At 50.8% G+C, this 27,566-nt stretch overlaps 1 protein-coding gene and 1 long non-coding RNA gene across 2 annotated transcripts in view; one reads left to right on the forward strand and one right to left on the reverse strand.

Annotated features, from left to right (window-relative positions):
- The window catches only part of PFKFB3 (6-phosphofructo-2-kinase/fructose-2,6-biphosphatase 3), a 72,474-nt gene that overhangs the window by 6,323 nt on the left and 38,585 nt on the right, over positions 1–27,566 (forward strand). The gene's annotated exons all lie outside the window — the stretch shown is intronic.
- On the reverse strand, positions 7,827–11,693 carry LOC128316270 (uncharacterized). The gene is made up of 2 exons (XR_008299891.1): positions 9,157–11,693; positions 7,827–9,044 (listed from the first exon to the last, which is right to left on the reverse strand). It is a non-coding gene; the product is annotated as an uncharacterized LOC128316270 (long non-coding RNA).

Below are 27,566 nucleotides of genomic sequence, written 5' to 3' on the forward strand. Positions count from 1 at the left end.
GGGCCGATGCTCGGGCAGAAAGTTTCATGAGCCAGTACTGATCCCAGAGTGTATGGCACGCTGTGATATTTTGTAGTCTCTTCTGCCTCATTGAAAAGGATTCTGGTGTGCTTCCAGCAAATCGATTTCAAGGCCACTAGTGGGGAGGAGCCCACAATCTTGAAAACACTGTTCTAGCGTGATAGCTCGTGCTGCAGAGGCTTCTCCCCTGCAGCTGGGGTGCCGAGCGTGACTTAGGGTTTTCATCAAGGTCCGAGTGGTCCTGCTTCAAGGATTCTGGCAGGTACAGCTGTGGAGGCGTCCAGCCTCTCAGCGGGGGGCTTTCTGAACCAGGCAGCCTCGGCAAGAAGCAGGGAACGTGGATAAAAGGTTAGCGTCCCCCCCGTTCAGTCAGCCATCCACAAAGACCCCATTTCTCTGGGGACATGCACAAAATAACCAGTTGGGGAACACTGAGAAAGGGAGGGTTGTAGACTCACTCAATAGTTGAGGACATTGACATAGAACGGGCAAGAGGGGCGCCTGGGTGGCTCAGTCGGTTAAGGGTTCGACTCTTGGTGTCGGCTCAAGTCATGATCCCACGGTTTGTGGGATCGAGCCCCGTGTCAGCCTCTGCACTGAGTGTGGAGCCTGCTTAAGATTCTCTCTCTCTTTCTCTCTGCCCCTCCCCCTGCTCCTGCTCCCACTTGCACTCTCTCTCTCTCTCTCTCTCCCTTAAAATAAATAAATAAACCTAAAAAAAAAAAAGCGAGAAACACAACTGGATGCCAGCTGGCTGCCTCTGCCCACAGTACCTACCTGTGCTGTTACTTCAGTCATTTCCATACGCTCTTCAATCATCTGGCAAAGATCTATCTGTTCGGCTCCAAACAAACCCCACAGCATCTGCTTTACCTGCGGGGTAAAGAGTTGAGGGTACAGCAGTGACCAGTGTAGGCAAAACTGCCTGCCTTCATGGGACTGACTTTCTAATGGGGGTAGACAGGCAATAAACAGATAGGTGAATATAGAGTGTGCCCAATGGACCTAATGGCTATGGAGAGGAGGAAGGAGAGTGGGGATGGGGGGCAGGCCTCTATTTTAAGTAGGATGGTCGCCCCCAGGGTGACATTTGGGTAGAGACTGAAGGGAGTGAGGAGTGGACAGTGCAGTATGTTAGGAGAGTGTTCTCACAGGGGGAAGTGCAGGTGCAAAGATCCTGTGGCCACAGTGGGCTGAGTTTGGGAGGAAATATGCAAGCCAGTGAAGCCACCTTTAGAAAGGTAGCAGGGCAGATGCTATAGATCAAGGCTACTCTAGGGCCTGGGCCTCTGACTCCGAGTGGGATGGGAAGCCCTTGGAGGGTTTAAGCCGAGGCATGGCAGAAATGAACTTGGCTACTATAAGCCATGAGTGCAGGATGTGGCTGCCTTCCTGAGAACAGGCTGTAGGGTGACGAGGGTGAATCAGGGAGACCAGGTGGGAACCTGTTGGTGAGCGGTGACATTGGCTTAGGTCAGGCTGGGGGAGGGGCAGGTGGTCCAAAGTGGTTGGATTCTGAATATATTTAGGATTCGCAGACTGCAGGGATTGTGAGGCATTGGATGTAGGGGAAGAGGAAGGGTGAGCCACGGGTGACTCCCTAGCTGCCTTGTGGGAGGGATGCCGAGGGCCCTGGTGGTTATGGTCGCGGCCGCGCCACCAGCTGAGGCGCCACCAATCCCGGGGAGTTCATGGCGCTCTGTAATTGTGCTGTTGACGTCAGAGGAGCGGACCTCCCCAAGCAGCGGTTCGGCTTGTATCCGTGGTTCGGGAGGGTTGGGACTCAGCAAGGAGCCTTCCAGAAAGACCGATTATGCTCTGAGCCACGTGTCAGACAGACGCCTCCTTTAAGAAAAACCTGGCTTTCAAAACCAGGATTGATTATTATTGCCACACATGAGGGATTCTTAAAGTTCGGGTGTGTTTTACATAATGGACACATGGCCGAGCACGGGTAGTTTCCCAGCCGGGAGAGAAGCGTGCGCTGGGGTGTTCACGTTGCCAGTGTTTCTGTGTCCGTAGTACCCGATTGCCAGACAATTTCTGTCCATCCTTCAGTTTCCTTAGACCACGAAGGCCTCCATTGTCAGAGAGGGGAAAGCTCCAGGCCAGAGAGCCATCCTGAACAAACTCAGCCCAGCCACCAGCTGACCATGTTGGCCTCCAAACAGGGTGACCGGCTCGACCAGGATTGCCCGGGATGTCCCCCTCCTGAGTGCAGGGAAACCAGGAGACAAGGCCACCTCCTGAGTGCCGGGCACACCAGGACGCTGGGTCACCCCACTTGCCTCCTGCCAGCCCTGGCCCCGGGCTTGATGGCCTCATTTAGAGGAATAGGTTTTAAAACCTCATTAGTGTTTGAATAACAAAAGGAAAGAATCCAAGCTAACATCACGGTCCCACAGACTTGAAGACTCAGGAAGATGTGTTTCCTTGCGGTTCTGCCAAGGGGCGTGGAAGGAAATCAAAGCAAGAATTGTCAGCCACTTGCTGCCTCCTGCTCACAGCAAAGGAATCCGAATCTGCAGATTGGCTGGTGTCTGTGTGAAAAGTCTGCAACTTGAATGTCATGCTTTTATGATAAAGTGAGTCGGTTGGCATCCACTTCACCGTGAATCATGTCTGCTGCAGATACATCATTTCCCAGATATACGTGGAGAACAAAAAGTGGAGCCCACTTCAAGCCAAATCATGTTTTGGGCAAATCCTGGATTATGTAAAAGCTTTTCATTTGAAGTCATTTGAATGAAGCAAAAGGTCCTGTTGTCACTGCTGCTGCTTTAAGGAAATTTATTATTTCTTAAGCGTATAAGACTTCAAAAGATTCATTTTGTAATGCACGCTAGTAAGTAACAAACGGCATGACGGTAGAATCACGATCCGTGCTACCGAGCAGTGAGACGGGCCTTTTTCCTCTGTGGCTACGTTCCTTCCCCTGGCTTCGGTGAGAAAGAACCCAATGGTTTGTAACACCTGTCCGTCACCAGGTGTGTCGTTCGTGGGCATGTCACGGAGAGAAGCTTCTGCACCGGTGATGTTCAGTCCAAAAGGAACAGCTTTCAGCGGCTAGATGCACACGTACAGGAGACGAATAAATGACCTTTCGGGGTAGTCGCGCCATGCAGTGTTACACTGTGGTCTGGGTGAGCCATGCGCTCTGATAGACGGCTGTATTTGATATTGTCATGACTGTTTAAAAAATTGCAAAATGTTAGGTGCAGTGAAATACTTAAAAAAAATTTTTTTTAACGTTTAATTTTTGAGAGAGAGCGAGAGCAAGCTGGGAAGAAGGGGCAGAGAGAGAGGGAGAGAGAACCCAATGCAGGGCTCTATCCCACAAACCGTGAGATCGTGACCTGAGCTGAAGTCAAGAGTCTTAACCAACTGAGCCACCCAGGGGCCCTGTAAAATATTTTTTTATAAAACACCTGAAACTAAACAATATTGCTTTTAAGCAATACTTACATAACAAAACAATATGTCTTTTTATTATTATTTTTTTTAAAGTTTATTTATTGAGAGAGAGAGTGCGCAAGCAGGGGAGGGGCAGAGAGAGAGAGAGGGAGACAGAATCCGAAGCAGGCTCCAGGCTCTGAGCTGTCAGCACAGAGCCCGATGCGGGGCTCGAACTCATGAACCGCGAGATCATGACCTGAGCTGAAGTCAGACGCTTAACCAACTGAGCCACCCAGGTGCCCCCAAAACAATATTTCTTTTGTAAAATTCAGTATAATGGCTACTTCCATCTGGAGGGAGACAGGAGCAGGGATGGGGGAACATGTATAGAGAGTGAAAAGCTCAGCTATCAATTGGCTGATGGGTTTCTGCTGATCTGTTATGTCACTTCAACAGTATAAAAGGGGGCCGTTCAAAGATCAATGAGGAGTGCATGAGATGAACCAAGGATTATGAACCCAAACCTCTGTGCCTGGGGCCCCCAAATCAAGAAAGAATGAAGAATTTTTCCTCCTACTTGTTAAGGAGATCAGCAGTTTCCAAAGCTGTGTTTTCATGGTTCATGAAATAATTGTCAGGCAAGTTGAGTGCCCTTTGTGTCTACAGTCTTGATTGTTTTCTAGGCAAATGGGCAAGAAAGAAGAGTGTGTAAGAAGAGTGTGGTAAATCGATGGGGCGCCTGGGTGGCTCAGTTGGTTGAGCGTCGGACTTCGGCTCAGGTCATGATCTCTTGGTCCGTGAGTTCAAGCCCCACGTCGGGCTCTGTGCTGACAGCTCAGGGCCTGCAGCCTGCTTGGGATTCTGTGTCTCCCCTCTCTCAGCCCTTCCCCTGCTCACACTGTTTGTCTCTCTCAAAAATAAATAAACATTAAAAACAATTAGAAAAGAAGAATGTGGTAAATCTAAACACTGAGTGTGGTACTTCATCAAAATAGGACATAAAATTGTATTTTTAAATTTTAATTGCTCGTTTCTATTACTACCAATTATATTTAAGTTTTTTTTAAAGTCTATTTGTTTATTTTGGGAGAGACAGAGATAGAGAAAGTGGAGGAGGGGCAGAGAGAGAGAGAATTCCAAGCAGGCTCTGCACTGTCAATGCAGAGCCTGACATGGGGCTCAAACCCATGAAGCCATGAGATGACCTGAGCCGAAACCAAGAGTCAGATGCTTTACCCACTGAGGCATCCAGGTGCCCCTATGTTTAAGTTTTAACAGGGAAATGGAATTATTTAGAGAGTCCATTTCGAGTAGTAGGTACTTGTAAGTATTAGGTCCTTAAAGATACGGACCCAGATATGTGTGTGTGTGTGTGTGTGTGTGTGTGTGTGTGTGAGAGAGAGAGAGAGAGAGAGAGAGAGAGAGAGGGAGGGAGGGAGAGGGAGAGAAAGAGAATGATACAATAAATACAGTACATGAGCCTAGACTAGGGACTGGGCATTGCCATGGCATTTGGCCAGATGCATTTGGAGTCCTTATTGTATTCGAGTTAATCTCCTGCTTTTAATGGTTATATTGTAGTTATGCGTGTAGGAAAGCATCTCTGCCTTTAGGTAATACACTCTGAAGTATTAAGAAGAAATGGGGCACATTTTGTCTCCATGGTTCAGAAAGAAATATGCATGAATTTTTTTAATTTAAAAAATATTGCGTATGTGCTATTTTGTCTATATAAAATATATATTTAAAAAATGTAATTACATAGAGGATGATAAAGCAGATGTGGCAAAGTATTAACAATTGGTGAGTCTGGGTGAAGGATGCGTGGAAATTCTCTGTGCTACTTGACATTTTTCTGTAAGGCTGAAATTATGTCAAAAGGAGAAGTTAAAACAGGAATGAGAAATGCTCGGTCACTTCTCCAGCCACATTGCCTAATCCCGTACCTTTTGCCCCATCCTTCCGTCCTTCGGTGTGGCCTGGGGCCATGTTCACCCTGCCTGGAATATTCCTCCCTCAGAGCTTGGCGTGAACCCTGCAAAGCATCACCTGATTCTCGCCTCCTCATGGAGGCCTTCCCTGACCACCCCTCTAAGAGCCCCCCACCCTTCCCATCACTCATTTCTTGGCTTTTCTCATCCCCCCATTTCTGAGGGTACAGGCAAGGGCACTTTTTATACAGAGTCACCGACTGTATGACCCAGCAATCCCGTTCCTAGGTGTAAACCCAAGAGAAATGAAAACAGTTGCCCACAGAAAGGTATACGTGAACTGTCAGAGCAGAGTCAGTCATGATACCCCCGAAGTACCAGCAACCCAGTACCCACCAACTGATTGATGAACACATACACTGCAACCCAGCACTAAAAAGGAATTGTGTATCTACAGAGCAGACGGGTCTTGAAAAACATGCTAAGTGAAAAAGCTATTCACAGAAGATTGTGTGATTTCATTCATATTTAATGTCCAAAAAGGCCCATCTGTAGACATAAAAGGTGGATCATGGCTGCCTGCAGGTTAAAGGAGGAGAAAATGGGGGTGTGACAGCTCACGGGTTCTTTCGGGGTAATAGAATGGTCCCAAAATTGCGATGTTCACACAAGTTTGTGAATACAGAAAATGCACTGGATTGTGTAGCTTTATTTATTTTTAATTTATTTTTAATATTTATTTTTGAGAGAGATTGAGAGTGTGAGCTGGGGAGGGGGCAGAGAGAGACAGGGAGACACAGAATCCGAAGATCCAAACCACGCTCCAGGCTCTGAGCTGTCAGCACAGAGCCCGACGTGGGGCTCAAACTCACAAACTGAGATCATGACCTGAGCTGAAGTCGGACGCTCAACCAACTGAGCCACCCAAGCGCCCATGGATTGCACAGTTTTAAATGGGCAACTTCTATTTCAGTAAAGCTGTTCCAAAAAACAAACCAACAAACAGATTTCATCATCCTCCACGGAAGCTGGTTTCTCACCCTTCGAGAAGCAACTCTTATCCCCATTTCTGGATAAGCAGAAAGATACCAAGATTTTACAAACTTTGTCAAGGTGAATGGAGGACCAGGAGGAGTGGCTGAGGCTGGGTCCTGGGTTCCAGGCTCCCTCATCTTCTGCCTGGACCACCATGTCCTTGTTCTTCCCGGGGGGGCCTAGCCTTGGGGCAGTGAGGACAGTGGTTCCTGACCTGAGCTCTGCCCTATAGCAGCACGGAGACCTCAGAGAACATAGAGAGGTACTGGGCAGAGACCTGTTTTCTTGTCCTGTGATGGCTCTATTTGTCATGTGGCTTCTGATTGGCCACCTCACCCCTCTGGACCTTCCTTCTCGCGTCTATAAAGTCAAAGGGTTACCCGGATTATCTCTTCCGGCTCTTATATGCTACGATTCTGGAGATTCTCTTTCATCTGTCATAGTGTAATTATTGGTTTTTACAACCTACATTTGGTTTTTAGCCCCAAGATGGGTATAGTAATGGTATTTAACTTGTGACGCATGTCATATTTTAATAACCTCAATGTGTATCAGGAAGGTCTTAAAAAATGAAGTTTAATTAGTAGTCCTTCTTCATCCCCTGCACAAAACGTGTGTCAGACTGGACTCTGGAAGAACATACATAGCCACCTTGAACACATCAGGACGAGCCAGTCCCCTGCCATAAAATGGCATATCCCTGTCATACTCTGGCGTCAGTAAATCTTTTGTCCTTAGCAAGTCCAGAAAAATGGTTCACAGCATGCCCTACGTCACTTTTTTGTTGTTGCTCTTGGCTTACATTTTACCTCTCTTTAAAGCTGAGGTATAACATATATACGTAAGTGTGCAAATGTACATACGTGTGCATCCGTGCAACCAACACCTGGTCAAGCTGTAGAACATTTCCAGTAACCCCCAGAAGGCTCCTTCCCACCCTTGCCATTGAGAAAGCTTCTCAGCAGAAACCACTCACTGTTCTTTTGACTTCTCTCATTATGTATGTTTGCTTGTTCTTGAAATTCACATGGAAGGAATTCTACCTTATATGTCTTTTGAATGTGGTTTTTTTCCCCCAACATCCTAACTGGATTTTTCTGTGTTGTTGTGTGTAGAAATCCTTAGTTCATCTTCATTGCTATATAGTATTTTATAGACTACGGTTTGCCCCTTCCATTGTATTCATTCATTCATTCATTCATTTGTATTTAATTAAAAAAATTCTCTTAATGTTTATTTTTGAGAGAGACAGGAACAGAGTGTGAGTGGGGAAGAAGCAGAGAGAAAGGGGGACACAGAACCTGAAGCAGGCTCCAGGCTCCAGCTGTCAGCACGGAGCCCAACGTGGGGCTTGAACCCACAAACTTCAGATCATGACTCGAGCCAAAGTCAGATGTTTAACCGACTGAGCCACCGAGCACCCCCCATTTTTTTTTTTTATTAAAAAATTTTTTAATTCCAGTATAGTTAACATACGGCATTATATTATTTTCAGGTGTATAAGATAGTGATTCAACAGATTCATACATGACTCATCGTGTCCCTTCTGTTGTTGTTGTTGGACCTTTGGGTTGCTTCGGGTTTGGGGTCGTTCTGTTCGGAGCCACCATGAACACTCTGTTGTACCTGTCTTTTGGTTGATAAAAGCATCCACTTCGTGGTCTTGCTGGGTCAGAGTGGAGGTGTAAGTTTAGCTCCTAAATCCCTTGGTCTGGATGATTTTCTCCTCTGTAAATTCGAGACTGGGTTATCTATATGATCTAGAGGAAAGGTACTATCTTCCTCAGGAAAAGTTTACCTTCTCAAGATTTTATTCCCCTTACATCTTCGTTACTGTGTCTTTGCCCCTGAAAACACTGTTTTCCCATTCTTTTTTTAATGTTTATTTAAGAGAGAGAGAGAAAGAGAGGGAGTGAATGAGCAGGAGGGAGGGGCAGAGGGAGAGAGAGAGAGAATCCCAAGCAGGGTCTGTGCTGTGAGCTCGAACCCACAGACCGTGAGATCGTGACCTCAGCCAAAACCAAGACTCGGATGCTTAACCGACTGGGCCATCCAGGCGCTCCTCCAGTTCTTTGCATTAACAGCCTCATGGCCTGCCTTTCCTTGGGCACACCCTCTCTCTCCCAGCTCTGCCTTTTCTCAATAGCTCCCTCCTTTGGTGTGTTTGCTCCCCATTTGCAAGGCCTCACTCTTCAAGCCACCGTCTGCCTTACAGCCTCACAGTCTCACAGCGGGAGGTAATCATGGTTCTTGTGCTATAATTTGTGTTCATTCCGTCTCCCCAACTTGACTGTAAACTCCCTGGGCAGTGCTCCTCCTGTCCAGCCGAGGGCCTGGCAGATGATCAAAAACTGTGGGTTGGGGGAATTAATTTATGGGAACGTTAATACTCCGGTGCCGTAAGATTCCTCAAAGAATGGCATTCTCTGACTCGAGATTCTTTAATTCTCCATTCATGATTAAAATTTCAAAGTGCATCAGAATCTTGTTGTGCTTCCTTACAAGGATCGCGTGAAGGGGGTGGTCAGGGGAGGCTGATGTGCTGAGTGAGGGAGGAATAGAAGGAATAGAAGCCCGGAAGGCCTGCAGCTTTCCCGAAGTCCTTTGCGGCTGACTGGTTCATGGAACTCCCAGCCTTTACGTCTTTATGTGTAGTTGAACCTGTAAAATCGTTCAGGTGACTTATTTTGGGGTGTTTCACTTCATCGTCTTCTCCGTCGCACCTTTCCCTCATCCCCCCACCCCCCGGGCCCGCCCCCAACAAGCCACATACTTATTTTTCAGAGGGAGACCGCGTTGGGTTCCACACCGCTTGCTGTACGTTGCTTCGATCGTGTCCTGTTATCCTAGCTGGGAATACCCTCCTCCGTCCCAATGACCTAGAGTGTCAGGTGGACATTAAAAAGGGAATGGAGCCTCGGGAGAGGGTGGCCCTGCGCTATGCAGGGCGACAAAGATGAGCGGTAGCAGGTGTCCCCTAGAAGGTGTGAGGACCGCTGCAGACGTCTGTTGAACGAACGGACCACACAGGCTTTGCCGGCCTCCCGCAACAGAGGAGACGCTGGCTGCTTAAGCGACAGCCAGAGAGGCATCGGGGCAGAACTGGCCAAAAGGAGGCCGAGATGTCAGGAGACCTCTCTGACCCACTTGGCCTCCTAATAACCCATGTCCGTGGTGTTCTTTGTTTTGAAACAGAAATTGCAGAATCCGCCCTCCTTCCTGAGTCACTTGACTCTCCCCGACACTCGGTGTGTGTTTGTACACTGGCCTCCGGAAGAGGGAAGGGCCGCCCTGCTCGGGAGAGATGGCTCGTAAGCAGACGGGAAGGATCCCTCTGTGTCAAACACTGGATAAAACACCTGGGACTTAGTGACTCACTTGCCAGAGACTTGTCCTGTTAATTTCATACGTATTGTATTTGTGTTTCTACACAAACATACCAACTTCGACTTGTAGGTGTTTGATGAGTCAGAAATACAGTTTCCTGGTCCGCCGAGCCTTGATTGCTTGTTAGGAACGTCAAGGCGTGTGAAGGCAAGGGACTGCTGGCCTGGGGAAATTTTCATTTCTGTCTCTTTCTGCTCTAAAAAATGTCCAGCCTTCCGAAAAGTTTCAAGAATGGCATAGAGAACGACCTGTATCACCGAGAGTCACCCGCTGTTGCATTTTACCCTGTTAGTTCCTCAGTTGATTTTGTTGATGTCAAATAACCAGCTGCAGACATCATGACACCATCCCCAAATGCGTCAGCATGTTCTTCCCAAGAACGAGAACATTCTCTTAAATTATCACGATATACTTATCAGCTAGTTGGAAACTGAACACGGACACCAGACTGTTACTAGCGGCTGGTCCATATTTGGATCATCTCGGTAGTGTCTCTTGTAGATTCTTTTTTCTTTTTGTATCTAGGATCCCATCACGTGTCACACATTTATCTAGAAGTCTCTTTTTATCTAGAAGAGTTCTGCATCTTATTTATAGTTATTTTAATGATACTGATATTTGTGAAGACCCTGGCCACTTCTTTTGCAGGAGGCCCCTCGATCTGGAATTGCCTGATTGTTTCCTTCTTAGATTGAAGTTTAACATTTTTGGCAAGAACACAGCATGCGTGATATGCGTCCTTCTTACTGGTGTTACATCAACAGACTAAGATATCCGCTTGTCCCTTTAGCAGTGATGTTAAATAACTTCAGTCATTTGGTTCACTTACAAAGATAACTTTTCCCCTTTGCAATTAAAAATGCATCTGTGTGGGGGCCCCTTGGGTGGCCCAGTTGGTTAAGTGTCTAACTTTTGATTTTGGCTTAGGTCACGGTCTCACGGTGCGTGGGATCAAGCCCCGAGTCGAGCTCCTTGTTCATAGGGTGGAGCCTGCTTGAGATCCTCTCTCTCCCCCTCTCTGCCCCTCCCTCCCTCAAAAAAAATTAAACATTTAAAAAATGTATCTGTGCGGATCCTTTGGGATCATTCACAAAATGTGAATAAAAGTACTCTTGTCCCCAGTAATCTTTTATGCAGTGGTTTTAGCATGGATTGATGATTCTTGACTGGAACACTCATGGTGCTAAAAAATGGCAGCGTACATTTCTGCCATCCTTTCAACATTTATTGGTTGGCATTCTGTTATAAAGAAGAGCTTTCCTGCCTACCCTTCCCTTTAAAATAGTTTTCATTTCATTATTATTAATAGTAGTAATGGTATCGGTCTAGATTCAGGGATTTTAAAAATTAGCATCACACGTATTATAAGCAATCCATCCCTGACTTACTCATTTTGATGCTCGGATTATCCCAAATTGGGATGAGAGCCCTCTCAAGCTGGTTGCTGTGTCCTTTCGACACCATCTGAGTTCTTCCTCATATGCTGGCACAACCAGAGGTCCCAAGCTCGGCCAAGGAGCCCTGGTTACGTTTAGGGGAGAATGAGAGTTGGTAACCAAGGTCTGGACTCTGCTGTGTTCCTTGTTACAGGGTGTCATCGTTTCTAGGGCCTTTCCCATGGACAGAGCTAGGAAACAGGTTTTTCAAGATCACAAATTCATATTGCTCTCATCCCAGTCCAATACCAGAAAGTTCTCCCTCTCTTCCCCCCATTCTGGGTTTTGCATCTTTCATTCACTTTTTATATTTTCCCTAGGAATTTAAAAAAAGGCTTGAATCTCCTTTACTCCTGGTCTTATTATGAAAATAAAATTCCTCGTGATTGATGTCTGTTTCCCCGTAAGTGAGGACATTCAGTAGATCATAAATTCAGGGCAGAGGTGAAGGCCAGTGCCCCATCTCCTGGGGCTCTAAAAAATATCTGCACAGATAGGAAAGTCTGGAGGGAAACACAAGCACGAATGTGTTATGTTTTTTCCATATTTTCTAGTCATTTCACGATGAATGTATGCTACTCTTAAAATAACAAAATAGGAGTATTTTAAGGCAAACGAAACCTAGATAGACTGGATGTCAGTACTTTGGTCCTATATATTGTAGGAAAGGAAAGATGATTTTCCCTTTACCCGTTTAGATTCTTGGCTGAGACTCTCCCCGCCCCCATAAAAAACAAACAGGAGGAACCCCCCCCCCACCAATTTTTAATTATGTATGTGCATCCATTCACGAGCCCCACAAAGATAAGAGACTCAAAAGGCCGCCAGGCAGTTGAGGCTCATGGACCATTCTGAGCTAAGGAAAGGGATAAGGGTCAGGGGTTTCAAAGGCAAGGAAGAATACTCACAGGAAGGTCAGAAGAGAAATTCATGGTAAACAAGGCTGCCCTGCCATGCACAGGAGTCAGGTGAAGTGATGTGTGGGCATAGCTGCATTCCTGGCATAACCCCCCTTTCTATGTAAATTCCCCCTATAAAAGGGTCACTTATGCTGTTTGCAGGCTCTTCCTGTGTCTGCAGTTTCTCAAAAACAATCAGCACAAAAATCCTTATGCCAGAGGCATACTTGGGGTGGCATGTTCTGGTCCCCTGCCATAGAGCCAGACACCGTGGGCACAGAGATGGTCAAGTACCGAGTAATAAGAGGATGGCAGGCAGAGGGCAGCGCTCCGGGGGCCTCTTCTCCAGCGGGAAGGTCGAGGAGGAGCCCCGGGCTCTGCACGCTCCCGCCCCTGGCAGCTCGGTTTCTAGGGCGATGCCCCCACCCGTGCCGTTTCTCGGGTCTCCGGTCGGGACGGCTCTGTGGGGCAGGAGCCGCCTGGCAGACCGGGGGCGCCACAGAGTCGGGCGACACGCCCGATCCCTTGCCACCGCCGGTGCCCGGCGCTGAGGTCAGCGGAGCCCGGCTGGCGGGGGCGAGGTCAGCCCGGGACACCCGGCGCGGGGCGGGGCGGGGCCAGCGGGCGCGCGCGCGCGCCGATTGGCTGCAGGCGCGGCGCACGGGCCGGTCAGCGCGCGCCCCGCCCCCGCTCCCCCGCGCCGCACGCCGCGTTCACGTGGCACCGCCCCAGCCTGCCCCGCGCCGCTCGCTCCGGCACGTGGGCGCGGCGTGCACCCGGCGCAGCTGCGCGCCTCGTGGATGCTCTGTCCCCTTCCCCCTCTCCGCCCCGTGGCCTGTTTTCGTTCTGCTGGCCGGGATTCCCCCCCCCCCCCCCACCATTAGGTCTGGGAGCGCGGTGCGCTGCCAGCGCGCCAGAGGAAATAGGTCGGCAGGTGGCTGAACGATCCGGTCGGGCGGGGCTGGGACGCTGGTGCACGCAGCGGAGGGGGAAGGGCATACCGGGACACGTTAAAAGAAAGAACGCGGGAGGTTGCTAAAGAGCACGCAGTGTTTTTATCTTTGGGGAGTACATAGTTCTAAGTGCCCGACGCTGCTTTTCCCCGCTCTCAGCATCGTGGACATGATGTTCTGTGCAACCTCAGTAAACAGCCGGCACAGGTGCTGCGCGATGACGCCTTACTGAGGGCCACAGTGGTCCCGGGACACAGCAGCCACCTCCTGGGTGCAAGCTGTCTCAGCCCCTGGTTTGGGGCCCAGGCTCTGACCACAAGCTGGGGGCACGCTCCCCTCCCCACTGGTCCCGGCCCCATGGCCTAGAATGAATTGGGACCTTGGCTGTAACGGACTCTTCCTTAGGAGGGCTTGGAGTTAACTTGCAGAGTGACTCAGCTGGTGAAGGGTCAGGAAACCAAGTCCTAGGAGAGGTGCCTAAAGAACTGGGGATGTTTAGCTCCGACCAGACGGGCCCCGAGGGCCTGTGAGCCTGTCTGCAAGTATTTGAAAGACTCATGTGATCAGATTTGACTGGTCTCGTGCTGCCCTAGGGGACAGAACAGAGCTGTTTACAGGAGGTGAATTTCAGGTCAATTACAGAGACAGGGCAGGAACGAATGTTGGGTTCTCCCCGGGAACCAGGTACAGCTAGGTGTTTGCATGTATCAGTAAGAAAATAGCAGAGCCACGATTGGAATTTCGATCTGCTAGGACTGCAAAGCTGCTCTCTGCCTTTCGTGATGCATTTGTTTAATGGAATGGGTTACTTTGGGCGTAGTGCCAAAGAGTTTCTGCATCGCTGGAACCCAGTGGACTGGAGGATTCGTTCAGCTGTGTTTAGCCGTGTCACTGATTCTCTACTTGGGTTGAAGAGGGAGGTTGCCCCGGGCCAGACGAGGATGCCAGAGGGAGGAGGCCACCTATCTCCCAGCAAGTGAAAATTTCCAGCAGGGTACATCTCTTACCCATTGTGCCTGTGAGTGCTCTCCGCCTGGTTAAAGCAATAACCTTGACTTCGAGTTTAACAAATGTGATCACAGTATCCAGCTGTCATCCAACGTCCTTACTGCCTCCTAGCCCTTCCTTTTTTCAAATCTGATACCCCTTTCCCTTATGCAGCCCTTTCTGCCTAGGCCAGACTAAAAGTGGGACCAGGGCAGTAAGCGCCGAGGAGCAGATGAGTAGATGCGCGAGTAACCTGGGCTCATTTCGGCCCTCTAGGCAGTGCCAGGTATGGTGTCTGGAAAGGTCAGGAGGGAAGGACCTGGGCTGCTCGGATTCGAGCTGTGGCCCTCGGGGTCTGATACTGCTGACCTTGAGCCTGTAGGGCAGATGCATGCAGGAGGGAACTTTCTCCGAAGTTCGTGAGTCATTTTGTGAATTAATAGCTTCACAAGAGGTCTTTAGGAATCTCCTTTTGTCTCGTGTGCAGGTATTGAATTGTCCAAAACAAACCCATAATAGCATCCCTGGAAGGAAGGTAGGAGTATGGAATGGGTATAAAGAGGCAATATCTGGTTTTTCTTGGCTCTCCAGCAGACCAGGTTACAGTTTCTTATCAAAACCCAGCCAGAAAATACCAAACTGAGCCTTCTTCTCCTGGAGGAATTGGCTGGAAGCAGAGTGGTCTCCTCTCTGCCCTGGACATAATTTTCAGAGATCTAGAAGGTGTGTACCTTCCTTTCAGTAAGTCTCTGGTTATTCCTTCCTAATCTCCTGGGTCTTAACGTGTGTCCTCTGCTTCCGGGGTATTAAGGTCGCGGAGATCTCCCAGGTAGCCAGTCCAGCCCAGCTAAGCAGTGCCTACATATAAGATTAAGATCTAAGCAGTGATGCAGAGAAGGTGAAATATTTGTGTCTGTCTGCCCGCAAGTACTCTCCTGCGTTCTCTCTCCTCTCTCAGATCCTTCCTTAACGGTGATTCTTTAAGGGATCGTAGCTCAGTTTTCGTTTTAACTGATCTCAAAGATCTTTAACTCAAGGGATGGCATCCTAATGGTGGGCTTTAAGGCTTAAACTTAGGGAGAGGGTAGGAGCAAAAGTTCAGATGCATTGTTCTTTCCCTGGCCTTTCGCTGTCCCCACCCCAATATCCCCCCCCCCCCCAACCCAGCACAGCTCCCTGGTCACCACCACCCTGACCCTGCCATCTTTGTATTTATGAATAAGGGGCAGACATGGAACCCCTCAGGCTCTTGCTGCAGCAGGGAGGGATAGCAAGAATGAGAATTTGTCTCTGGGCTCTGCACGTCAGACTTCCTGGGCTCAGACGCCAGCCAGGTAGGAGCTGTGTGACCTTGGAGAAGTTCCTTCACCTCTCTGTGCCTCAGTGTCCTCACCTGTCAATGGCGCGGGGTGGTTGTGAGGATTAGGCCCCAACCATGCCTAATGCTGGCATATGCTTGGTGCTCCAGGCGCCGCGGCTGTTTGTTCCTGACCGGAAGGAGCCCTCAGTCTCGCAGTGACCGCTCCGTGGTTGCTGTCAGCACCGCTTCCGTGTGAGCTTAAAAGGGCTGGAGGACTCCAGGATGGGTGGTCGGCACAGCAGGTGCCCCTGCCCCATGTGCTAACTGGTCCTCAAACCAGGCAGTCTGCATGGCCTTGACTCCCACCCAGGACAGCCCCTCCCAAAGTGGTCCTTAGCGGGACACCTCTCCTTCCTGCCCCCACATTTCTCTACTAGGCTGGTCGCCCTCTCCTACTCTTGCCACGAGGTAGCTGGTTGGGTGGCCACGTGCCTGGGGAGCAGAACTTTTTCCATTCTTTCTCATTCTTCTACCCGTGGGATTGTGATGGGGTCTCTGGTGGCGACCAGCAGAGCTGGGTCTCAATTTTAGAGAATGGAGGAAGAAGGCAGCTCCAAGGTGGGCGGAGTCAGTGCGGTTGGTTAGAAGGGGTAGGAGGCGGGGCGTCAGCAGACCCTGAGCAGAACCGTCTTCCCCTTCCCCTTCCCGTCTTCCGTCTTCCCCTGCGGCTTTTGATGTTGTCGCTCTTGGGCCTTCGTATCTGTGCCTTAGGCTGCCTTGGAGGTGAACTTGCCCCTGCTGTCTGCTGGTGTGGGGACGCCCGAGGGGCCGGGAGAAACGGGATAGTTTGCTGTAGTCCAGACAAAAGCTTGCTAGTGTGCAGAGCCTTTGAAAATACTCGGGAACAATTTGGTACCCTCTGCGTGTTACGCTGCGGGGTGATATCTCAGCTGCTGAGCTCTTGCGTACGAAATTGGCCACAAGGCTCAGGGAGGTTCAGGGGAGGGTTGGTTATAGTTATTTAATGGATGTGCATTTCCTCAAGCCTCTCCCAGCGTCTTGGGGAAAGGACGTTGAACTATCGATCGGTAGTATGTGTGGCTTGCTCCCTGGAAAGACTTCCTATTCTCTATTTGTAGGAACCTTAAATTAGTCACATTTGGGGAATTTTCTTTTTTGCGTCGATTTTCCTGGACTTGTGTTGTGGTGGTTTTGAAGGGTGGGGTTGGGGGTTGTGTGCCCTGGGGGCCCATCCTCTGGTTCTCTAATGAGGAGGCCATGGTTTTGGTTTCAAGCAGAAGAGTCACATTTACCAGAGCTCCAGAAATAGATGCTTATCCCAGGACAGTGGTGGTGGCATGCCTAGAAGCAATTTAAAAACCACTGTAGCTCTTGACTATCACCTTATCTTGAGCGACTTCTTGGTCGTTTGGTGATCTAGAAATGAGAAAGAACACTAAGTATTTTAACATAAAAAAAGAATCCCCAGAATCTCCCAGATTCTGCCCTGCTCCCCTCGGCCCCTCCTTTATGTTTTTTTCTTAGTCTTCCCGCAAGTGAGGTGCAGGAGATCTCCATTTAAATGGGACTAGAAACTCACAGCCACAAAAACTCCTGGGACTGTTGATGATGCCACATGGGAAGATTAGAACAAAAGTGGGGTGTGGGGGGCATCGCGAGATAGAAGGAGCGTAAGGAGGTGGTGGCCTTGAAGCTGGGTGGGTGCGGGGACAGAGGAGTAAGAACTTTCTGAAAAGAGGTTACTGGTACCAGTTCCATTAATCCAGGAGTCGGGACAGACAGGGCATACCCCATGTCCTTCTGTGGCCCCCAAAAAAGTACTTTTACAGCTCCCTTTTCTGTTTATTTTAGCGCATCCTTTTACACATATAATTTTGGCTTCAGTTTTATGATCTATACAGTATAACAGCACAGCAGCACGTGTATATAATTTACAACTAAAAACTGCCTTTTTGAGAGCTAATAGTTTGTGGTCAAAGAAAACCGGGCGGGGAAACAGCCTGTGCTTCTCAAATGTGGACGCGCAGGATGGTTGACGATGTTGCTAACATGCACACTTGGATTCCCTGGTTCTGGGCTGGAGCCCTGCATTCTGTGGTTGGAACTGACCCAGGAGGCATGAGATTGATGTTTTTCTTTCCTCTTTTTGCCGCAGTTTCGCACTTGGCGTCTTAGACGCGCAGGGAAACCCAGCGGCCCCCAGGGGGTCGGGGGCAGATGCTCTGGCTTTTCCTTTCCTGGAACGCCAGGGCCTTGCTCTTGACGCTGCGAGGAAGTCCTGTGCACCGCGGAGCAACTTGCCCGCATCCGTTCCCATAAGGGACGTGTCATTGTCACCTGTCACGTGGTGTCAGTTTGCTTCTTCCAGACACCACCTGGACCCCACTTCACAGAAAGGGAAGGTGCTGGGTGCAGCAGAGAAAAGCTGATGTCTGTGAAGTGTGGAGAACAGGTGTGCTCACCACACAGGCAGCTGTTGCCTCTCGCTGTTCCGTACCTGGCGGACGTCAGTGCCTTCCTTGGCTTTCCTTGCCCTCATTCGTGGCACTGGTGACACGGGTAATACGGCACCTGCTGCTTCTGATGTTAGCCAACATCTGCCGAGCGCATTTCAACACTGCTGCTTTAACGTGGCCGTTCTGCGGGGCCACTCTTCTGTCACCAACTTGCAGGTGAGGAAACGGAGGCCCTGAGTGGCCGAGTCACGTATCTGAGATCACAGGGCTTGTAAGTAGTAAGACAGGGCATACTCCTCCGACTGCGTGCCCAGTGTTCTCTCTGCTTGAACCAAATCTGCCCATGTCCTGGGAGCCAGTGAGAGTCCAGAGGCCTGGGTGTTTGAGGACCTAAGTTCTCATTCGCGCATTCATCGCGCAAGGCCATGTATCTGGTACTCAGCGTTCAGGATTCGGAGATGAACAAAATAGTCGGTGGCCTGAAGGAGGGGGATGGAGAAGCAAAGATGCATTTACCAGACTGCTGAGTGCCATACCGGGGTCAGGTCACTGCGCCGTGGGAGGGTCTGCTGGCCCATGGAAGGGGCGGCAGGGAAGGTGGACTGGCCGAAGGGTCTCTGAGGGGTGACCAAGAGTAGCAAGAGAAAGACGGGGAGGAAGCTGCCAGCAGGGAAATCAGTAAGCCGACAGCAGGAAGTTTTCCTAGATCCGACCCAAATAGAGATGATGGTAATTAATACGTTTGAGACTCAGTAAAGATAATCCTCGTGACGTGCTCATTAGTTGCCATGTCTTCTTGCCAGACCAGCTGGTGTCATCACGGTCAAGTGTCCCTCTTGAGCCCCACAAAAATTGTTTCTTTTGAAATTGACTTTGCTTACTCCCTTTTCGGTTGATCAATGTTTGTGTGGTGGGTTTTACTGTTAACTGGCTACATCTTTATGTTTCAAGTGGATTTCTTAGAGTTGGGCTTGCCTTTTCTTTTCACCCAACATGATTGTGGCTTTGCATTAGCGTTTAGACCATTTACCCTCTGAGCCAAGAGCCAAAAGGAAGCAGATGGGAGGTGAGAAGGGTGGTTCTCCCAGCCTGTTCTGAGCCAGAGGCTGGATATGGGTTTGGCCTGCTTGCTCTAAAGGTTTCCCCAGTGGGAGACCCCAGAGTCAGCGGCCTTCTGGGTGTGAGAGCTCAGGTTTGGGGGCGCTAGTTTGAGAAAGGAGGGGCCGGTAGATGCAGCCAGTTTAGAAACCACGCTCCCTGCCCTCATGCCCACATCCTGCCTTGGAAAGCATCCAGCTTTTCCCCTCGAATCCCCTTCTGGTCTGAAAAAGCTCAATGGCCTCATGATGACATCTTACAATGGCGAAGAGCTGATCGGTTTGCAAAAGGGGGTTACTTATGTAGGGCACATGAACTCCGGGTAAATCTGACGGTGCTCTGGGCTGTGGCGCGCAGCCCAGACACGGCCCGGGGAGAGTTCCTTTGAAAACAGGTTTTCTGACTCCTTACCTCAAGCCTACAATGTGACAGCCAGGGTAATGTGACACGTCCTGGAGCAAAAGGGATTGGCCCTGGGTGTGGGAAAGGACCTCCGCCTCCGTGTCTACACCATGCAAAGGAAAGGTCATCCTCCAGGTAAACATCCAGGCGCCCCGTGGATGCACCCTGTCAGGGCTCAGTCATCTTGCAGTCCAGACACTAAGTTCTCAGGTCTCTAGAGAGACCCAGTGGTCAGTGGGCATGGGCTTCTTCTGGGTTAGGAGGGAGCCACAAGAGGTGTGATTTCCAGCACCTTAAGTTGGAGGTCATGACCGGGGGTCTGCGGACCAGGGACACTGGGAGGGTGATGGGTCCCCTCGCTAGGGGTGGTTTTCCAAGGGCACGGTCGGAGTCTTCAGGGTCACCCTGGTGGACGTGGGGAAAAGGATAGACATGTCCATCGAGGCCCTGAGGACTGGAGCGATGTGCAGGTTGGCCCGAGGCCAGACAACTCGACAGAGAAGGAGGAGCAGAAGTAGGGCCTGCACCTCTGCCTGGCATGCGGGGGCCCCTGTGCCCTGTCCCTCCTGACACAGGGCCTCTCCCACGATTCTGTGTCTTCACCTGGTAAGCCTCGTTCGGGCTGTTATCCATCGGCCATCACGTGCCACCGCCATTCGGGTCTTCCCAGAGCCCCTCACTCACGGCCTGGACGCTCCCGGGTTCCCCCCGCCCCCGGACGCCCCCTTCTCTCTCGCCCCCGATCCCCCACCGCAACCCTCCCCTCGCCCGCTTCAGAGCTCACGAACCCCTCCCCCGCCTTGTGGCAGGATCGAGCCTTGTCTGGGCCTGTCCACCCGGCCCTGCCGCACCTGAGAACAGAAGCCGTGCCATCGCTGTCCTCGCTTGGGTCCGCGTCCCCGCGGGCTGGTGGCCCTGGAGAGGCAGAGATGGTGGTCTTGCTGTGCTCGGGGGCCGGGCCGGGTGGACGGAGAGCTCGCTGAGAAGGCCGCCGGTGTTGCTGGTTGTGTGTGTTTTTCTCCCCGAACTGCAGACGGCTGGACACGGGGAAGGGTGTTCAAGCTTGCGGGTGAGAACACACACGGCAGATGCGTGCGCGCCCCAGGAGCCAACAAGACGCCAGCGTTTGCCGCAGCGTGGAGATGGCAGCTGGTGGCCGTGGCCGGGAGGGATGCTAAGGGACGCGCGGGACGGGTAGGAATTAGGAGGAGAAGGGGTTTCTGGAGGAATGCTCGAGAAAGGCAGAAACGTACGGGAGGAGGGATTTTGCGGAAGAAGCAGGTCAGGTGAACAGAGCAGAGTGGAGGTAGGGGTGAGGGGAGAGAGGTTCTCAGGAACTCCTCCCCCCTCCCGGGGGGGCGGGGGAGAGCCCTGGAGGAAGCCAGGAGCCCGTGTTGGTTTCTGAGCGGGGGAAGCACAGACGAAGCACTGTTGCAGGAACCCAGGGTGTCCCAGGTGTGGGCGCTGGCTAGGGGTGGGAAGGGCGCGGCCTGTGGTCTGGGCGAGGCTCTGCGGTTTCATCCGGGTGGAGAAGGCAGCGGCACAAACGCTGATGACCAGTGGGAGCGCCACACGGAAGATGGGATCGGGGCTTCTTGGCCGTGGTGACTGGCAGTGCTTGAACCCGTAGGTCGAACGAAAGGAGGAATCGGTGGTACCAGGTGGGCCTTTACCCCAAAGCCCGTCCTTTGCCTGCAAACCTCCCGGAGCCTCAGTCTCCCTGTGTGCAAGATAAGAGGATTTGGTCCCTGTGACTCATTCCGGTCTCGAGGTAGACCTGGTCTCAGAGCACATTTCGCTGACCCAGGCCTGTTTCCCAGAAAAGCTGAGACTTCCCTGACCTCTTCCTGTCTGGCCATACAGCCTACTGTGTCAGTACAGCGAAGGGGCCCTGGGGACGGCCATCTGGCCTGAGGTCTTAGGCCCAGTCGTCAGGTCGGTTTGGTCCCTGGAGCCAGGCTTTGCTGACACCAGACCACAGTGCAAGGACTGAGGCCCGGGCAGGCCTGGGTGAGCCACCGAGCACTTTGCCTTTGTTTCAGGGCCCCTGGGCTGTGAGTGTCCCCTGAGGCCAGAGGGCTGGCGGGGTGGGGGCGGGCCTGGGGGAGCCAGGGGGTGTCCTCGGCTGCGTGGACACGGCATTCCTCTTCCGCAGCCTTTGCGGATGGTGCCCGGGAGCGTGGTCCTTGTGTCCTCGCGGACTGCTTCCGTTTTGTTTCTTTTCAGTGGGGATGAGTTGGCCCCAGCCTCCCTACGCAACCCCAGAGCCACCTCTTCTTTGGTTTCCACACAGGAGGCCAAGGTCTCTTTTTAGCAGGGAGAAGTATGAAGCCGCTATTCAGGTGGTGATACGTGACTGACAAATTGTGAAATTTCGTCTCAGTCTTGCGATGTGCCCTCCTCTTTCTTGGCGGTTTTGGGCACTTTTGGGGACAGAATGCTAGGTGTAGCGGTAAAAATCCCAACGTGTTGAGCACTTCTGATGTGCCCAGATTGTCCTGGGTGCTGGCGTGCATTCATTCACTGACGCATTCTGAGGTCTTGTTCCCCTCATCCGACCTTACAGACGGCACCGTGGGGGTCCGGAGAGGACTCAGCCAGCCCAGAATGACAGCCAGTTACTGCTAGAGCTGGAAAGTGACCCAGGTAGTCTGGCTCCAGAGCCCTTACTCAGGAAAGGGTTTTGTTCCCACATGTATAGATCCACAAAAGTCACCGGGGAGAAAGGAAAAACACAAACCAAGCAGACCAAAAACAGCTTATCATGGAAACAGTTAACATTTTTTAAAAAATTTTTTTTAACGTTTTATTTATTTTTGAGACAGAGAGAGACAGAGCATGAACGGGGGAGGGGCAGAGAGAGAGGGAGACACAGAATCGGAAACGGGCTCCAGGCTCTGAGCCATCAGCCCGGAGCCCGATGCGGGGCTCGAACTCACGGACCTAGAGATCGTGACCTGAGCCGAACTCGGCCGCTCAACCGACTGAGCCACCCAGGCGCCCCACAGTTAACATATTTTATGATATTCATAAAAGAAGATACTCCAGTAGCCAGGAAGCAATGAAAAGCCACTCGACCTCCTTAATCATCTAGGAATACGAATCAAAGCGATAGTCAGATGTTACTCTAAACCTGTTTTACACTACTCCGTACCAGAACAGAGGAAAAGGAACTCGCATGTGGAGTGAAAATTGATACAATCACTTTGGAAAACCATTTGGCAGTATTTACGGAATGGATGCACGTACTGTGGTCTAGCAACTCCACTTATTGGTAGAAACCCTACAGAAGTACCTTCACGTGTGCACTAAGACATGTACGAGAATGTTCCCAGCAGCATTACTTAACAGCGCAACCCGAATAGAAACAAGTCAAGGTACCATCAACGTGCATAAATAAGCTGTAGTGTATTTATGCAATGCAGTAGTGTAGATCGACGGTAATGAAGGAATCTGAGCTGCGAGAGACAACATGGAAGATCCTTCTGGGCAAAATATTGAGTGAATAAACCCAGACCCAACAGAACGCATAATGTGCTGTTCCACCGATACAAAGTCCAAACCATACAAATTAATCCGTGTTGTTAGAAGTTAAGATTCTGGTTACCCTGGGGGTGTGCACTGGCAAGGGGCATGGGAGGCCTCTCAGGTTCTGGTAAATGACCTAGTTCTCGAGCTGAGCAATGGTTACTGAGGTGTGTTTGTTTTGAGCATTTATCAAACTGCTTTTTTTTATTACATTTCTTTAATGTTTATTTTTGAGAGAGAGTGAGCACAGGGGGAGGGGCAGAGAGAGAGGGAGACACAGAATCCGAAACAGGCTCCAGGCCCTGAGCTGTCAGCGCAGACCCCAATGCAGGGCTCGAACCCACAAACCGCGAGATCATGACCTGAGCCGAAGTCGGATGCTTAACCGACTGAGCCACCCAGGCGCCCCCCCAAACTGTGCATTTTTACATGTAACACTTCTGTTTAACAGATGACTTGGGTGACAGGAAGCCTGGGTTCTGGTCCTAGTACCTACTACCTGTGAGTATGTCCAGCAAATAACCTCAGTCTGGATCCACTTTCCTTAAAATCGATGGCTTGGAGCAGATCGTGGTTTGCAAATCTATCTGAGCTGCAGAACCTGGAATCTAAACATAGGAAGCAGATCGCACGGGTTGGGATGAGGTCGGGCATGAAGGCAGCCCAGGAGCTGTGGCTGCCGTCTGGCTAGGGCTCCAGGAGGCAGGCGGGAGCGCCCGGACCGCATGCTCTCGAGGGGCTGTGTTTCCTGCACTTGGGAGGCGACTCGGGGGCTCTGGTACTCAGCCTACACGGAGGTACTTCAACCCTCCGTTGTTCTGTGGTGGCTCCCCTTGTGACCGATTTCCTAGCTCTTCAGTAAACTCTGACAGGGTTGATGGACTCGTTTGGTTTTCCTCCCAGAGGATGGAGAAATTCAGAAGCTACTTGGCGACTGAAATGCAGCCATTCACATCTTAGTATGAATTTCCCTGATCAGATGTTTTTTCCCCTCCTACACATAATAGAGTTCAATAAGTTGGAATTCATGGAAGTTTCTGATGCAGGAACAGAGTGTGATTGGTGAGAGGGAGACTGGGTAGTGCATGCATGTGTCAGGAACAAGAGGGGGGGAGGAGGAAGGAGAAGTAACCGTGCAGGAGTGCGGCGTGCGAGGGGGCAGCTTTGAATCCTGATGCCACTTCCGGGACAAGCAGGGGCTCCTGAATCACAGGTGCGGCCCCTTCCCCACCTTCCCCCCGGGCCAGCTCTCCACACCAGCACCCTGTACCTCCCTCGAGGGTGCAGCGGAATTGGCAGGGCAGGAGGCTTCTGTCCAGTAAGCTGGAAATGGCAGGGCAGAAGCCCCCTGCTCGGCACCCCCAGGCCTTAGTCCTCTGCTTGGCCTCCGCCGGTGCAGGCCGGGAATAGGGAGCCTTGACAGTGCAGCCAGCGGAGGAGGGAGAGGGAGGGGAGACCCCTGGACTGTGCTCAGATGTGGGTGAGGTTCGACGTCCGGTCTGGGTCCAGGGCCAGGAGGGCAGAGGGCTGGGTCTCTGCCAGACAGTGCAATACCTCACCGGTGCCCCTGGGGCCCTGCTTGCTGCACAGCGGGGTCAGCCAGAGTGGTTGTCTGTCCCCATGAACCCGTCCCGTTCACCTGAGGCCTAGGAAGTGGAGACGGCTGAGTGCGGATGTGTGCCCACACGGGCACACACACCCCTTCCCATCCCAGTGGACTCAGCCCTTTCCGGCCACACCTGCCGCGCCCACCGGGGACTTCCAGTGTTCTCTCTGTCTGTTGGGTGAAGTCCTGGGTGGGATAAGTGACCTCTCAGGGGACTTTTTTATCCCCGTGATAGCAGGCGGGAAGGAATTTTCTCTGGAAACTACCTAGTAGTTCAGAATCCTAAGAGTTTATCCAGCCTTCTTAGAGAAGGCCCACCCCGTTCTCCATGCTCAGAAACAAAACAAACAAAAAGGTTTCAAGGTAGCTAAATGGCTTGTCCTAAGCCACGGAAAAATCAGCGGCAGACGGAGCAGGAGCATCAACTCCAAAGGGTTCACTTGTTCTAGACCCTCGAGTTTTTGCTCCGAAATCTCTCCGGGATACCTCCAGACCCCACTATGCTTTTGTTCGGGAAGTTCTTCCCATGCATCTATCCCTCAACAAGGTAGCAGGTATTTGCGGTCAGGTGTTCTGTGCGGCTTCCCTATTCCTGTACTGCCAGCCTGAAGCTCAGCGCGTGGCTGGGGCCGTGGCTAGGTGTGGTGACAAGGGGAATGGGAATCGTTGGCTAGCCTCAGGACTCACTAGAGAAGCTTTTATCAAATTGCAAAGCCCGAAAGCCACCCACCAGTTCTGATCTAATAGGTCTAGCGTGGGTTTACAGACTAGGTATTTATTTATTAGTATTTTTTTGAGGTGGGGAGGGGCAGAGAAAGGGAGGATCCCAAGCAGGCTTCCAGTCGGCAGCTCAGAACCCGATGTGGGACTCCACCCCACGAACCGTGAGATCGTGACCTGAGCCGAAGCCAAGAGTCGGTCGCTTAACCGACTGAGCCACCCAGGCGCCTCACAGACTCGGTATTTTTAAAAATTTCCGTGGAAGATTCTTACACAGCACAGATGTGGAAAGCCAGCAATCTATATTGTGGTTCAGACTAAACGATCGGCTTTGCGTTGTTCACTCCCCCAGCCCCCACAGGTTACCCAGCATAGCAGCCTGGCATCTCAGGTTCCTGAAACCCGAGATAGACAAGCTGATGTAAAGAGCCAGGAGGCCAAGTCTGGCTTTCCTGCGGACTCTAGTGGAAGGAATACTTCGGTGACCAGAGGGCCCCAGAGGGCTTCCCTGTGAAGCGTCACACTTCCTGTGTGCCTGTAAGGCCTTCCAGCTCCTTCCGTACTTCCTCATTTGATGTTCTCATTGCTTTGGGGAGGATTGCAGAAACAGCCCGCTGGTGTCGTCCTTAATCCATTTACGAAGCATCCCAGGATGGGCTCAACTCATCCACTTTACACGGATGCTACAGCGTCCAGAGCTGATGTCTCTGACCTTGGCTCCATTTCCGGGAGTGCAGTCACTGTCGGGAGCCTCTGGCCCCTCTTTCCTGCATAAGACACGGGTGATACCCAGTTTGAACTATGAATCACTTGAGAGGCTCATCGTTTTAGGCAGAGCCATCCAAGTTGTACAATGTCTCCAGCATCCCAGAGGTCACAACGTGACCTGGGACCAAGCGGTCCACTCTTCTGTTTCATATGGAAAGGGCTGAGCTGGCCCACGGGCTCTTCAAACGAGTGCACGCAGCGTCTCAGAGACACACGCAGAGATCTCTCAGTTGTGGGACCTGGTGGAAGGAACCCTCATTTATACATGTCAGCTGCTATTCGGTTAGTTGAGGGGGGGGTGCTCCCAGGCAGCGCCTCCTCTGGAGTGACATGGGGCTCCCGGTGGCCCTTCCTGCCTGAGGTTTCCGGCAGACCTTCTCCATTGCAGACCTGTGCCCTTCTAAGCCTTTCTTGCCTCCTTTGCCAGATTTATATGTATATTCTTTAAAAAAAAAAAAAAAAAAAAAAAGACTTCGTTTCTGGAGGCCAGCAGGGCACAGATCTAATCTGTATTGGAATCCCTGCTGTGTGACCCTGGTATAAGAGTGTTACCTCTCTAATCCTGGATTTCCTTCTCTGAAAGTAGGGACACTATTACTTTCCAATGAGTTGTTGGGAAAACATTTGCAAAACTTGGGCACAGGGTCTGGCCCAGAATAAGTGCTCAATAAATGGTAGCTGTTTTAATGATGATTGATTGCTATTATGATTATAAAGTAGTTACTAGAATATTATATTATAGTTACTATAAAATATTTTGAAATACAGGAAGGCACACACACAAAGCGAAAATGAAAATTAAAATTCGGGGTGCCTGAGGGGCTCAGTTGGTTAGGTGTCCAGCTCTTTTCTTCCCTTCTTTTTTTTTTTTTTTAAGTTTATGTATTTATTTTGAGAGAGAGGGAAAGAGAGAATCCCAAGCAGACTCCGCACTGACAGTGCAGAGCCTGACGTGGAGCTCGAACTCATGAACCATGAGATCATGACCTGAGCTGAAATCTAGAGTTGGAGGTTTAACCCACTGAGCCACCCAGGTGCTCCTAGCATCTGACTCTTGATACCAGCTCCGGTCATGATCTCATCATGGGTGTGAGATCAAGCCCCAAGTCGGGCTCTGTGCTGACAGCATGGAGCCTGCTTGGGATTCTCTCTCTCTCTCCCTCTCTCTCTCTCTGCCCCTCCTTCTCCCTCTCTCTCTCTCTGCCCCTCCTCTGCTTGCGTGCGTTCTCTCTGTCTCTCTCTCTCTCTCTCTCTCTCTCTCTCACTTTCTGTCTCTCAAAATAAACATTTAAAAAAGGAAAATTACCTATTATCCAACCACCAAGATGTATCATTTCTGATGTGTAGAAATACCTAATAAGTTTTAGAAAATTTAAGATCCCGTTCGCACTACTTTTGTGTAGAATTTCCTTGTCCCCACACTTGGCTGTTAGGAGCGCATCTTACATATGGTGCATTGCGGTTCTCAAAGAACTCACTTACACTGACAGTGACACCGCCTGTGTCCTCTGACATCCACGTGCTCTGGCTTTTATCTTTCTGTTTCTTCCTCCCTGGTGACGAGTTTCTGACGACTTGCTGTGGCAGCGTGTCACCGAAAGGGTCCTCACTCTCTCTCTCTG

This window comes from Acinonyx jubatus, chromosome B4, assembly GCF_027475565.1.
Source record: "Acinonyx jubatus isolate Ajub_Pintada_27869175 chromosome B4, VMU_Ajub_asm_v1.0, whole genome shotgun sequence".
NCBI lineage: Eukaryota > Metazoa > Chordata > Mammalia > Carnivora > Felidae > Acinonyx > Acinonyx jubatus.